Source organism: Hipposideros armiger, unplaced genomic scaffold (genome assembly GCF_001890085.2).
Source record: "Hipposideros armiger isolate ML-2016 unplaced genomic scaffold, ASM189008v1 scaffold_59, whole genome shotgun sequence".
NCBI classification, from domain to species: domain Eukaryota; kingdom Metazoa; phylum Chordata; class Mammalia; order Chiroptera; family Hipposideridae; genus Hipposideros; species Hipposideros armiger.
Window position 1 is genome coordinate 709,331 of NW_017731409.1, and position 15,140 is coordinate 724,470.

Below are 15,140 nucleotides of genomic sequence, written 5' to 3' on the forward strand. Positions count from 1 at the left end.
GACGGCGTAGGCTGCAGCCCCTGCTGCAGTGGGTTGCCATGGGCTACCGTGTGTAGCCAGCAGCCAGCGTGAGCGGCCAGCAGCCACAGTGAGCAGCCGTCCAGAAACCGGCGACTGATCTGCCTCGCCCGGAAAGAGCGCAATGATGGTGCCAACTTGGGCCAGTGAAGCAACGTCCTCCACAACGACTGAAGAACAAAAGGACAGCAACTTGTCTGTTCCCCTTCCCAATTCCCCAGCACTGTTCCCATCCCCCCAATTCCCCAATAAAAATCTTTAAAAAAAAACACAAAGAAAAACAAACCCAAAGCTTTGTAAACACTGGGCCTGCATTTGTTTATACCGTCAGGAGCCCTGCATTTGCCACAGCCCCCACCTGACCTTCATTTTGTTTCCCTCCCATGAAGACCCTGGAGCTTCGGGCCACTGTCACCGATCTATCTGCTGGGGGTTATGGGAACCCTAAGGAAAACTGAAAGCTTCCAGGACAAGGAGACAAGTGAGTCCTGAAGGCTCAGAGGCAGTTAAAGTGGGAGGTCATTGTGAGGGAAACAGCATGCTCAAAGGCTGTGCTCTGAAAACGGTGGCAGCTGGAGGAGCAGTCCTAAGTGTGCAGAGGCATGTCACAGAGCACTCGGGCCCACTGCAGCAGAGGGAGGCCTCGGCCAGCTGGGAGCCGGGCCAGAGCTTTGATATGCCCAGGTCTGAGACCAGCCGACTGCCTTTTCTCTGCGTACTTGCTTGACAGAGGTACAAGTTCAAAACAGAGTGCCAGAACTGAAGTGCTATCAGACACCACTCAGTGTCCTTGCACCTGGGCCTGCCTGTCACATGCGTGGGGGGCACGGGGCCTTGGGAGACAAGCAAGAAGCATCAAGAAAGTGGCAGGAACAGCACAGTCCTTGGGGTCCCTGCCGTCCGGGATGGCAATGCTGAAGGGGCAGAGAAGGGCTCCCTCACGCATGTCTGAAATATACATTAGAGATTCACATCCCCTGGCTCAGCGCTTCTCAAACTTTTATGTGCACACCAGTCAGCTGGGGATCTTATTAAAATGCAGATTCTTATTTAGAGGGTCTGGGTTGGAGCCTGAGAGTCTGCACTTCAAACAACCCACCAGAGATGCTGTTCTGCTAACCCAAAACCACACTTGGAGACTCTAGATCAGGGTTTCTCAACTGCAGCACAATTAATATTTTAGACAGGATAATTCCTGGTTGTGGGGGCTGTCCTGTACATTGCAAAATGTTTAGCAGTATCCCTGGCCTCTACCCACTAGATACTGGTAGCAGCCTCCTAGCTGTGACAACAAAAAGGGTCTCCAGATATTGCCACATGTCCCCTGAGGTAGGGACAAAATTGCCCTTGGTTGAGAACCACTGTTCTGGAGTCTAGAGGAACTCTTAAAACATAAGTGTTTATATGTCTATGGGCTTTGCTAGAATCTAGAGAGCCTCCAATGCACTGAGGCAGGGCAGACCTTATAATTTGTGGGGGTCCAATGCAAAATAAAAATGCCTTGTCCAAAGAGTAGGAAGAAAGTGCTGCTCAAGGTACTAGAATATAAAGTTTTTGCCTTTAGAAATATTTTATTACTTATAAAAAGTAATAGGGGTAATAGTGATATATGAGTAACAACGTAAACTCACAAATTGTAAAAAAGTATTTTTGGTGTCATATTTTATGTAATATAATATATAATAATACTTCAGTAATGTTAGATCTTGATTAATCATAAGAATTTTCTGGCTTGCTTTTCTGCAAATTCCTTTATGAGGTCATTAAAATTTATAATTTTAGCAACTTTATTTTCAGTCTTCATAACTGAGAATGATGTTAGTTGCTCTTGGTAAATGCAAGGTCGCAAGTAAAGCTCAATAATTTTTAATTTTGAGAAGGAGTTCTCTGCTGATACAACTGTTACTGAAGCTGTTAGGAGTATTTTATGGGCTGTGACAACATTGGAATACATTTCTGATAAGTTTTTTCAAAATATAAATTTTAGTGCATTTAGAGCTGATGATTCTCATGGAACAATCTTTCTAAGATTTAATTCTTCATATCAGTCTCACGCAAGTCTGAATTTGATTTTAAATGTGTTTACACAACAGCCTTTTAATGTTTTTTCTGACATTTCCTGTAACTTGTGGAGGTTGTATAAGAAACTGAAAGTGGCCCGTCTTTTGAATATACTTTAAAGCACCTGTTTATGCATTCTCTCGTATCTTTAATTATAAGAAAAATTAATTTTGAAATTGTTTTGCTTGTTAATAATTGGTTTATTATTGGTTTATCCAAAGCTTCATATGAATAGTGTTCTTTTCCATTGAGTGCAATGATCTAATTTCTTTTTCTAGGGCTGTGAATATTTTCTTTGCAATTTTGCAGCAGTTCTAAAAACTGAAGATTCTAAACACCTTAAAGAAGTCTAATAATTCCTTATTATGCTCTATTGCAATGTCTATATATATGCTTTTATTTTTGTAATAATTTACTGCCAAAATTTACTTCCTAGAGGCCAGCAATTCCTGTCCAGGAGCTCAGGCCCAAGAGTTATTTGTACAGACTCTGCAAGGATGGGCTCCAGAGACACAAGTGGGCCTCCCACTTGGGGTCCTAGTGCTACCTTCCTGTAGAGCCCCTCCTTTCTCCTGTGGTTACTGCTGCTGCTGCCACCACTGTCACTGCCACCAATCTGGGCCCAGATCTGGCCCAGCCACATTAGGATCCAGTGGAGCCCTTGATGGTCCCAGACATGTGTGTGCATGCGGGGCCACCAGGTCCATTCCTCTGTGTTCCTGCTGCCTGCCCTGCCCCATGCTGTCACCAGGCATCTTATATCATGCATGATCCATTGATCCACTGGATTTCACTTACAAAACACTTACTCATCTACTTCAAAATTAAGTTAACAATTTCAAAATGACAGAACAAGAGCATTAAACCAAGGCAGGTTCTGAGCACAGGACCTGCACAACTACACAGGTGGCATACCCAGGAAGCCTGCCCTACACTGGGTGGTGGTAGGCAGTGCATGGCATGGGCCTTAGTAAAGAATCCGTGGGCCTCTCTGAGGCAGCTGGAGGGCATAGGGAACAGGCAAACATGACGTTGATTTTAGAATCTACACAGAGGCATCGCCTGCACAGGTCTAGGGGGGCAGGCTGCTTTGCATCCTAGTGGGGACAGGAGTCCCTCGGAGAAAGCAGGTCCATGGGGACTGCTGGTCCCTACAGTTATTTAGGGAGTGGCCCTCCAATGTCAAGGCCCCCGTCCTATCACCTCTAAGTCCCTGCGCTTTTTCTATTTGCTGCCCTCACACCAGTTCCTGTTCCTGACTTGACTCCAGCTTTTTCTCTCCTCTTCCTTCTCTGTCCCACCCACTTTGCAAATTTGTCTGGGGATAGGCCCAGCTCTTCTTTGGTGGTAAGGAATACTTCCAGAGAAAGATTAATTTCAGGGGAGTTAGACAGATGAAAATCTTCTCCCAAAGGCCAAGGATCAATGGGAAAAAAAAATATGACAAAGGGAAACTGGCCTCAAAAGGCAAGTACTTTTTGAAGACTTCAGTGAAATCCAAGCCTCCAGCCTCTCAACAGCTTGCAGGGAATGTCACCAAAACTTCTGGAGTAACTGCCCTAGAACAAGCCAGGGACTTGAGCTGAGATGAATGCTGACAGCAGAGAGAATCTGCTTGCTAATGGAACACTCCGGCCCCAGACACGCACTGGCAGGGATGACTCTGGGGCCACAGATTCTAATAAACTACATGTGTGTGCAAGGCCTCATTCACATTCACAGCAGCCCTGTGAGACAGGAATCATTAGCCTGCTTTAACAATGGGAAATGGGGACTCAGAAAAATCAAGTAACTACTAGCTCAAAGTCACCCAGCCAGTAAGTGTCACAGCCAGGATTCAAACCCCAGTCTGCCTGACTCCAAATCCATTGTTCCTTTCGACACTGTGGGATAATGTTTCTTTGCCCCAAAGCTGTGCTTAAGCAGATCAATGTAGTCAGTAAATGTATCTTTCATCGCATCTTTTCAGGGCTCCTGGCTCCTTCCCCTTTTTGTTCTCTTCTTTTCTACCCTGACTCAGTCACTTAGTGCTTTCTATTGGCCATTGTGAAATTTCAGGAATCATAACATGCCCGTGGAGAGAGATGTCCTCTAGCTGGCATACCTCTCTGGTTCCTCAAATCACCTACTCCAAAAAGTGGTAAGATCAACGCTGAGCTGTTGGGCTTTGTGTGCAAAATCATGGTTTATGGATACGGTGCCTACATTATTTCTAGAGTTTCTCAAAGCCTCACTCCTTTGCAAATTTCAGGCGTTAAGTTGTTCCCGTGTTCAAACTAGGGAGGCTGAGTTTACGTCGAGACGGAAGAGGGGGAATATCCATTGTGAACTGTGTGGGTGAGGTGTCAGGGAAATGTTCATAGGAACACTTGTTCTGTGCCCTTCCTTTCCAGTTGAAATGACTCACTGCAATTCTAGACTCTTGGGCACTGAGCAGGCTGCCCCGGGGACCCTGACAGCTGACCCTCCCTCAGCCTCTGCATCAGCCAGCGTGGTGTCTGCAGGTCTTTGTTCGCCAGCTTTGAGAGGCACCCAAATCCCAGTCCACGCCTGCTGCCTGCCCAGCTCTCTGAGTGCTGGCGATCCGCAGGCAACATCTGCTCCAGAGGCTTAATCCAGCATTTGGAAGGTTTCCCTTCCAATATAACTGGCCTGGCACCACTCCCAGCCCCACTCAGCAAAGAGCTGCTGTGTTTATGTGGCTTTTCCAGCAATGGCTTTGTATGGTCTAGGGAGCGGCTTTGATCTCCATGGAGCTGGGATGGGCTGGGGATGGAGGAACAACGCAAAGATGAGAAGAAAGGAAGGCGTGCACACACTTGTTCAGGCTCCGTGCCTTCCACCGGGCACCTGAAGGCTCTGTGCAACCCTGAGGAGTTGACAGATGTGACACATTTAAAATTCAACTTTGATACGAACCCTCAGGCAGAAACAGTTATCAGTTCAAGCAGTATACTGTGGAATTTGGAGTTAAGAGGAGTGTCTCTAAATGCACCTTTTCATCTAGTGACGGGGCATTCAAATATTTTGTGATCATATTAACAAAGATACTTTTTCTACAGTCCTGTTCTCTTGGTCGCCCACCTTCACAGATTATTCGAAAGTATTACTCTACAACATGTCCTCTATAAGAGGACAAGGCTTTTGTGACAAGTGATGGCCATAGTTGTTCAAAAACAACTAGTGTTTTGACAGAGGTCACAGCAATTTTGCAGAGAAAACTACATAATTAACAAACCAATGACTTTCAACAAACAATATCATGAACTCAGAGGCCCTGGATCCCTATGGTCTCTCTGTTCTTAGAGACCCGCAGCCAGTCCTCCAGACCCCTCTCCCCAGTTCCAGCCCCCAAGAACCCTCCTGCCCTCTCCCAGTGAGTCCCCCTGTAGCCTTTCTAGAAGCACCGAGTGTTTGCTTTAGGAAACCATCCTAGGATCTCTCGGGCTTCCCCCACCATGCACTGTCTCATAGCCTGCCTTGGGCTCAGCCCTCTAACTCAAGCCCTCCAGATTTCCATTCCACCCCAACGCCCCTCAGAGCCAAGGCTCTCTGCAACCCACCACCCCACCACATCCCAACCCTTATAGGACTGGCTCTCTCAGGACCTGTTGGGTTCAGGGACAGGATTAGGTGAAAGCCCATCAGCACTGACTGATGGTTTTCTGCATAGCCTCCAGGGGGCCAAGGCCCCTCCTGGGCTCTTACACCCACACCCTAGAGCCTTCATCCCTCTTTCCCTGAGACTGGCATCATTGGTTGGAAAGCTGAGCACCAATAACACTCCTGAGTGCTTCTTTCCTATGGCAAGGACTCAAGCTCTAATGGAAGCTGGGGGTTGCCAGCTCACTCCTTCCTGTTGGGCATGTCCTTAACATCATCAGAACACCTCCATGGGTACCACATCTCTTTGCGTGTGCTCTTATGGGCTTTTATGAGATTTGTAAGTCTTCGGGCAATTTATTAGGCCATTGATTCAGTTAGTATTACCTTTAACAGAGATGTAACTACTGTTACTTAGAGATGTAAACATACTCTAGATAGCTGCCATAGCTCCAGCCATCACATCCACATTCAGGCAGTAAGAAGAAGAAAATGGGGTGCTTTCCTGGAAGCCCCACCAAACACTTCCCATAACATCTTACTGGCCACTCTGATTTACAAGGAAGGCTAGGAAGTGGACTATTTTAGCTGGGCACATTTCTAGTTCCGGTTCTGTAGTAAGCAAGGTGATAAGAATGGACGTTGGGTAAGCGGTTAGCAATCTTGTCCTACTACTTTTTATACCTTAAATTTTTTGTCATTTGGGGTTACATGTGTTTTGGAAGTCAGAATTCCTTGGATATTATAAAGGTGCTACGGAGCTGGTACCGCATATTATATAACACTCCCCGTTGGGGTGTTGGGACAGCACTATGTAGCCCACACATTCAATGTTCTGTAGTGAAATGTTTGAACAGTCGCATTAAGCATGATCAATAAAACTGTAAATGACTTCACATTAGTTCAGGTCAGGTTTTGTCACCTAACCAGTTTTTATGCCAAACTTAGGGGAAAAAAAACTCAGTTTTTAGAACTTCTGGGATTTCACAGTTATGAATAAGGGATTGTGACCCCATATCCTTATTTTACTTAGAAGAAAGCTAGGCTCTTTTTCCTCAGAGAAGTTAAAGTAACTCACTCAAAGTTATATGGTAGAGTCAAAATTGCAATATGGGTTTTCTGACTCCAAAGCGAGTACAAAGGAAAAGAGGCCTGAGTCCAACTTTCTATGACAATTCCCAGAGTCACGTTGAAACAATACAGGAGTGCCTGCTTAGATAAGAGGTCTGCTTCAGGGAGATATTTAAAGCAAAGTTTTACAAATACATTTTAAATGCACACAGATAAGCTTAATTTGTAAAGAAACTATATGTTATATATTCTGAATGATCCAAATGACTAGACTCATTTCTTTTATAGTCCAAAGAGCCTTCTCTTTTACCATTATTTATATACCTTTTACATTACATGTACATTGTATAAAATTCAAAACGTACCAAGTGAGAAGTAAAACCAGTCTCCCACCAATTCTTTCCAGAGACAATTGCAATGATGTTTTTGTGTATCTTTCCAGAGGTAGCACCTAAGTTAGAAATAACCAAATGTTATCAGTGGTTGTCTCTACTAGATAATGGGATTAAAAGTGATTGCTTTTCCTTCTTACTATACCTTTTTTCTACTTTAGGAAATGTCTGCACATATTCATTTTATCAGCAGAAAAAAATAAAAAGAAATCTGATTTCTTAAAACTCCTTCCCGCTGACCCTAGATTTTTCTGGAGACAGCTTTCATGCTTCCCTAAATCTCCTCTACCTGGAAAATGATTTTTCTGACCCACCCTGCTCACCACCTTGGGGTGGCAATCCTCTAGGGCAGGGGTGTCAAACTCAATTAAAACGCGGGCCATTTGGTGCAACAGGCAAGATTCACGCGGGCCACATCATATTTACAAATTTTGTTAAATTTATATTCTGAAGCGAGGATTCAGGAATATGGATAGCATAATTAAAACACTATATAATTGCTTTTATTTAAACATTTCTTTTATTTAATGTATTTATAAAACGAAAATTATTCTTTTTTACCCGAGTGCTCTTTTTAACCTTTTCACTATTGGGATCTGTTTACATTATGTGACACTGAGAGTGGCAGACATATCGCTTCCAAACGTCGCCGGAACTGAGTCAGCGCATTTATACATGCCCACAGGCCCCCAGGAAAGGCACTGGGCCACGTGTATACTCGTCTTCAGTAGTGAAAGGGTTAACGAGGGAATTGTGTGTACGGTATTGCCTCAATCTCCCCTAAGCGCTATTTTCTTCATAACAATTTTTTCTATTTTCATTTTATTTCAGAGCATCGCGGGCCACAAAAAATTACCTCGAGGGCCGCATGCACCCCGCGGGCCACCAGTTTGACACCCCTGCTCTAGGGGGACAATCTGTGTGTTGATGTCTTAAAGTGCAGTGTCCAGAACATGCATGGATCTCCAGGTGGGTCTGACCTGGTCAGGAAGGAGAAAGTCATCCTCTACTCCACTCCAGGCCTTACTTTTATCAGAGCAACTCAAGGTTATGTGAACTCTGCCAGATCAACTGAAACTCCAGCTTCTCTCACCCAGCCCCGTTTAGGCAAGTCCATAATGTCCTGTGTTTGGGCAGTTTCTGTTCTGAGACGAAGTACACGACTGTACATTTATTCCATGGAAGTCCATGGGACTCAGTCTAGAATCACAGCTCACTTGGTACCCATTCAAGTCCAGTACGCTGTTTCTCAAAAGTGCCAAACCCACTTCTGCTGAAGGGCCTTCCCCTAATCCTCCCCGCCATGGGTCCTTTTTATACAGATGTCACTTACTCACAAACACCTTCCCTGACCCTTCAGTCTAAAGTGGTCCTATCCTATCCTCCCACTTTATTTTTTATAGCACTCCTGTGAAATTATCTTTTTTATCTGTTTTCTTCTTTGTTTCCATTCTCTTCACTAGGATGCAAACTCCACGAGACCAGGATCTTGTGTGCCGTACCTCTAAAACTCCCTGGCACATGGAAGGAGCTCAATGAATATCTGTTGAATGAATGGATGGAGTTTGTCAGTGCTAGTGAAGAGCTTTAGATGGCTTTCCAACCCCATCTCAACACTTGCTAGTTGTATGACCTTGGGCATTTTAACTCATCTAAATTGGTTTCCTCATCTGTCAACTGGGGACTGCAATAACTCCCACTTCTTAGGGTCACCATGGGCACTAGACAAAAAATAAGAAGTGGCTAAGTGAAAAGTGACTGGGATATAAATGCTAGCTAAATTTTTATTATCTCTCTGCCCACATTAATGTGTCATCTTTGATCACGCTGTCTACATCCAAGTTGTGGGTAAAACTCTTGAACAGCACAGCATTTGGGACGGCACTGCCACTAGAGATGACAGACACCATATGACTGTAGTCTGACTAGGAACATGCTTCCCCATCTCAGCCACAGAGCATATCCAGGATCTTGCCTTTGATTGCCAGTGTTGCCCTAATCTGCCAGCCTCGTCAAGAAAAGGAAATTAAAGCAGTCTGGCTCCGTTCTTTGTGAGCCTTCTTTTCCTTTTGAGACTCACAGACCATCTGAGTTCACCCAGGACTGATGTCAAGTTCACTTTTTGCCCTGGGCTGGGCTGGGCTGGGTCCTGTTGCCCAGCAACAGAGCACCTGTGTGCCCTTCCTGGTTCCCTGGGCCCTGGCCTCTGGCTGTGCCAAAGCAGGAAGGACAGGCTTTGGGTGTTGCTGGGTTGCTCTGGTGGAGAGAAGTTGATGGGTCCAGTGATGTAGGGAGAGAAGAAAGATTGCCCTGTGGGGCAGGAGGTTGTGCTCAGGATGGAGTCAACAGCCATTTGATTCCCCCAAACATGGCCAAGAAGGTGGCTGAGAGTCTCAGTATTTGGAATCTGTTCTTTAAGGACCGTTACTCTGTACACATCTTTGAGGAGAAGGCAAGTGCTCTTTGAAAGGGGCAGATTTCTCAGCTGTCATCTTAAGGCGATTTCCTTGGTGAGAAGGAGACTCTAGTTCCTGGAGTCAGTTGAGAAGGTGGCCAGAGAGGGTGAGCTAGGACGTTTGAAATGTGAGGTACAGGTAGAGAGCTTTGTGACAGGGAGCTCTGGATGACGTACCCACATGGGGCACACCATGAGTTGTTGTGGAAAGAAGGTAAGCCGGGGTGGGAAGATGGAAGGGTTCTCTTTTCCCCGTCCACTTGGTCTGGCTAACTTCCGTTTCTCCTTTATATCTTGGCTTCAATGTCATTTCCTCCGGGAAGCCCTCCCATCCCCTAGACTAGGTTAGATCCCCCTCATGTTCCCTCTCATAGCCCACAGTTTTTATTCATAGCCCTATCCATGTTGCAGTGTGCACCTGTCTCTCTCTCTATCCCATCCACAAACACCACAGACTCTGTGAGGGCAGTGGCCACATCTCTGTTTACAACCCAGCCCCAGCACCGGGCCCGTGCCTGAACACAGAGGGCGCTCAAGGATATGGAGTACCAAATGAGTGGAAGAACGGACAAACAGAGCTGGGAGCACACTGTGCAGGGGCTCGCTGCCCTGTTCATTTTACCTTGGTCAGTCTGGCCTTCCTTGTCAAAAGCAAAGGGCATGGGTGTGCTGGGAAGCTGATATTCCATTTCCTGCGCCCGGCAGGGGAAGCCGGTGTTTCCCAAAGATCCATGTTGTCATTGTTCCAGCTGCATAATGAATCACAGCCATTCTTCCCCAAAGATGAAGTCATTTTCCTAGAAGCAACATAAAACCCACAAAAAAAGGAAACTAGCATCTCTTGTTGCACACCTACTATGTTCCAAGCAACAGCTCTGCAAAGCAAACAATTTCTATTTTTACAGGTAATGCAACTGAGGCTCAGAGACATTAAATAAATTGTCATGTTCATAAAGAGCAAAACCAAAAAAACATGATAGTGCTGAAATTTGGACACGTGCGCGCGTGTGTGTGTGGCCCCAAAGCCCATAACAAACTTCGATGAAGGAGGGTGTCATGGCAGGCCCCATTTAGCTTTTAGTGCTGCTGGGAGTGTCCACGGCTGGCTGCTCATCAAAAACTAGAGGCATAGATGGGCAGAGCTTCCCAAAAAAATGAGGAAAAAAGGAGGAAGAGTATGAACAGAGAAAGGGGACCAAATGTACTTCCACTTAGTCCTCAAACCTTTATTGGGTATCTGTGTCAGGCTGAGGACGGGGCTGAAGACAAATTGTCATAAAATATAGGTCCACTCCTCACAGAGGTCCCTATCTAGTGGGTGAACTGCATAAGAAAATCAGAAATTACAGTTCAGTAAGATGGGCGTTATTCGATCATTTATTCTATTTTTTTTAATGTCTGAAGTTCTCTATAATAAAATATTTTAAAACACATTGTAGCTCCATCCAAATGCAATGCTCAGGGTGTGGTGAAAGCACGGTCGAGAGGCACCCAACCCCGACTGAAGGGCCAATCAGGGAAGGCTTCACTAAGGAGGTGACATCTGAGTTGAGTTTTGCTAAATGAGAAGGAGTTAGTGAGGCAAAGTAGTATGGTAAAAGTATTGCCAGCAAATAGCACACGCAGAGAGAGACACAGAAAGAAGCATGAAACAGCAATGGTCTGCTTAGAGAATTGTAGGTACAAGTCAATTCCTACAGCCAAAATGAGGGAGACGTTTTCTTCAAGTTCCCTTGTGAAACTGTCCTGCAAGGTGCATTGGGCACTCTTCTGGGTTTTAGGGATTTGGTTTAGTGTTTTCAGACTTGGTTTCTGACTTTAGAAGATTAGTACCCCAAGCAGATGCGTGGAGGAGGGGCGCCCCCTGGAGGTGAGAATGTGGAGTGAGCACTGAGTTCCCTTCTCAATGTTTACTTTAGGTAAACAAAATAATCCTGTCTTCTACCCAACTCTATTAAAGAGCTGAGCATCAGGAAAATCCTCTAAAGGCAAAATAAGTAGAGGGCAATGTTTCCAAATAGAGCAGAGGAACTGAAATCCAGGTTAGAGACATGATCTATAAGAAATCAACCAAAAGAAAGCTTGGATTTGCTAATCATTTCATTCCAATTGAATAATGATAGTAATGACTTGCCATTTTTGAGTGCTAACTATGCACCAGGTACATGGGTACTGAACATATTTTATCTCATTTGGTTCTCAGCAACAACCTTAAAGGGGAGATATTACTACTATACCCATTTTATAGTGAACAAATAGCAATTCAGAGAGGTCGAGTAACTCTCCCAGGATCACACAGCCAGGACATGGGCAAGGTGGGATTTGAACCCAGGTTTGTGGACTCAGAAGCTCATGCTTTCAAATGTTGAGTTAGACACCTGATGGATATGGCCATTAAACAGGTCCAAAGAGGAACTTATCATCTTTGCTCAAAGCTTGTTCCTCTTCCTCCTCCATTCCCCATCTCAGCAAATGGCCCTACCCACGCCAATCACATCCAGTTGCCCAAGCCAGAAACCTAAGTTTTGGTCCCACACCTAGTCCCTCACCAATTTTGTTGATTCTCTATCATAAATATCTCTAATATTTTTCTATTCTCTCTATCCTCACTGCTGCAGCCTTAGTTCAGGACATGACTATCTCTTGCCTGATTAGATGCTCTCCCAGCACTCCTTCTCCTTCCTAGCACTTATGATTGGTTTATAATCATCTCCCCTGTTATAGAGTCTATGGTGATAGGACTCCACCAGTATAATCCCAGTGCATGCCACAATAGGCAATCAATATTTGAATGACTGGAGACAGCCAGGAATAATTATTTACATTTCATCAATGTATAGGCTGAATTGTCCCTCAAAAGTCATACATTGTAATCCTAACCCCCAGTATCTCAGAATGTGGCTGGAGATAAGACCTTTACAGAGGTAATTAAGTTAATGTTGAGTCATTAAGGTGGACCCTAATCCAATATGACTAGTGTCCTTATGAGAAGATTAGGACACAGAAAACACAGAGGGATGACCACATTAGGACACAGCAAGAAGGTAGCCTTCTGCAAGCCAAGGAGAGAGATCACAGAAGAAACCAAATCTGCTGACACCCTGATCTTGGACTTCTAGTCTCCAGAGCTGTGAGACAATAAATTTCTGTTATTTAAACCACTCAGTCTGTAGTATTTTGTTTTGGCAGCCCCAGCAAGCTAATATAATCAAGAAAGGAAATCAGACTCAGAGAGGTTGAAGGACTTGCCCAACACTGGATAGTAATTACTAATTAGTAATAATTAGTTAGTAATGCACTAATTAGTAATATATCAATCACATTCTGCCTTGTGATTGACTTAACCCTGTTACTATTTAACTTCTTGAATGTTTGGGTATTGTTACTTCAACTGGCATGCAGGGTGAGAATCCTGTCTTACCCTTTTCAGCACTCCCAGACTTCCTAGCTAAGCTTGGTGCTCTTTAACAAAAAATGTACATTGCATTTTTTATTGTTCTTGTGTGATTGAGTGACACATTTGGAAGGGTAAAAGAAGCATGATGGCAGATTCCTGATCTCCAAGAGAAACATGCAAAAAGGGGGCCACCATCTCAGTAATGGGATACGACTCATCTCTCAATCTCCAAATATAAACATCAGGATGACTGCTGTTAAGACTTTATGGCGGGCAGTGGTGCACAATGTTTGACATTAGAATTGCCCATTAAAACAAAGGAGTGTGTGTGTGTGTGTGTGTGTGTGTGTGTGTGTGTGTGTGTGTGTACGCAGATATCAGGGGAAGGGGCCTGTAGGGAACAAGAGCGACCACTTCAGAGTAGCCCCTCCGAAAACAAGGAGCCTAAAGCACTGAACAGGCAGGTGGCTTCACGTCAGAGGCAGATGACCTAGTAAGAGGACCAGCGAGACTGGAAAGAAGTCTGCTCCTGAGCGACAGCCCACTCTTTCCAGCAGACCCATAAATGTCTTGTAGACAAATAGCCATGGAAGAGTAGCCCGTGCATGGTCATACTCAGGAATGAGGACACTTCTCCGGTATCACACACAATGGAATGAGGTCCTTCCAGAAGTGGGAAAAAATGTCCATTAGATTAGTTGTAAGATTCCCTCTAGATTTCCCTGCTGACGTACCTCCATGGTTTAGTGCAGGGTGGTCTCTCCTGTCTCAGGACAGTTCTCAAACACGAGTGTCACCTGCTTAAGACACCTAACTGGAGATTCTTCCAAGTGGCTTAATGGTTCCAAATATTTTGACAAGGCCAGTTTCATGGTACATATGGTGAGCAAAGTAGCACTAATTGGACCCCACTCCCTCTTGTTGATGCATTCAGCAGGAGGGCCTATTATATACAGGCTCTAAGCAGTTGTGAACATAAACAAACAGGACCTGTCTTCCCACAGCTTACAAGTCCCTGCCACCTTCACACCAAGCTGGTGGTCGCTGGGTGATGATTTTTCTAGTAATTTTTCCCCCCTGCATTTTCTAATTTCCTACTATGATGAACATACAGTATATTACTTCAACAAAGTATGAAATAAAACCCTTTATTTTTAACAAATATTACCTTTTACTTGATGGTTTGTGTCCTGTATTCCTTCATAAGGCTTTAGTCTCAAGAATTGGGAATGGTTACACTTTACACTGTGTATTACTCTGGGTCTAATCAGGAGACAAAAAACACACAGTAGTTTAAGTGGAGGAAGTTTAATACAAAGAGGTATTAAGCTATGAATGGAGAATAAATATAAAGACAAAAGCAGAACTCTCAAGGGTTCCCTAAGGCTGAGGGAGATTAATCAAGGAAGGACAACTTGGAAAGGGAGCCCCCTCCACAAGGTTGGGGGTTCAGACCTCATTGGAGCAGGTATGATTGTAGCCCATTGGGCAGCAGAGAAGCCTGTTTGAGGCAGAGCTGCTCTACAGTTGCCAGGTAAGCAGGAAACAATATTCAAGGGTGGACTGAGGCTGGTGAGAGGAAGTCAGGGCACCACTGCCTGGGACAAGGCTTAGAGGACGTGGTGTCTGCCTCAGGAAGGCTCAGGAAGGTGCTCACCAGTCTGGGCCTAGGCAGCGAGGTCACCAAGAGACTGCTCTAGGCACGCAGCTAGTGCAGGGTGCCACTGGATGTTCCCACACACCTGCACCACTCATCATGCAGCAGGAGCAAGAAAAAGCAGAAAGCACGGTCACAGGAACCAGGAAGAGAAGCACCTTCCTCCTACAAAGTCTCTCCAGCTCCCTCTACTGGCCAACCTTAGCATCGTGCTCACTGTCAAGTAGAAATGCATCTAGTCCATTATCTCAGAGCAGGTAGTGAAGGCAATAAATTGCTAACTGGCACAAGTTGTTAGCAGTCATTAGAACAGGTATTGATAATATTTTTCTATAAAGAGCCGGATAGTAAATATTTTAAACTTTGGGAGTCATACAGTATCTGTCAAAACTATTCAATTCTGCCATTGTTACACAAAAACCAGTATAGACAATATGTACGCAAGTAAGCATGGCTATGTTCCAATAAAACTTGATTTACAAAACA

At 44.8% G+C, this 15,140-nt stretch overlaps 1 long non-coding RNA gene across 1 annotated transcript; it reads right to left on the bottom strand.

Moving 5' to 3' along the window:
- Positions 1–7,041: 7,041 nt before the first annotated feature.
- LOC109382034 (uncharacterized) lies at positions 7,042–14,739 on the bottom strand. The gene is made up of 4 exons (XR_002123871.1): positions 14,655–14,739; positions 14,166–14,260; positions 10,223–10,397; positions 7,042–7,204 (listed from the first exon to the last, which is right to left on the bottom strand). It is a non-coding gene; the product is annotated as an uncharacterized LOC109382034 (long non-coding RNA).
- Between the last annotated feature and the right edge of the window lie 401 nt (positions 14,740–15,140).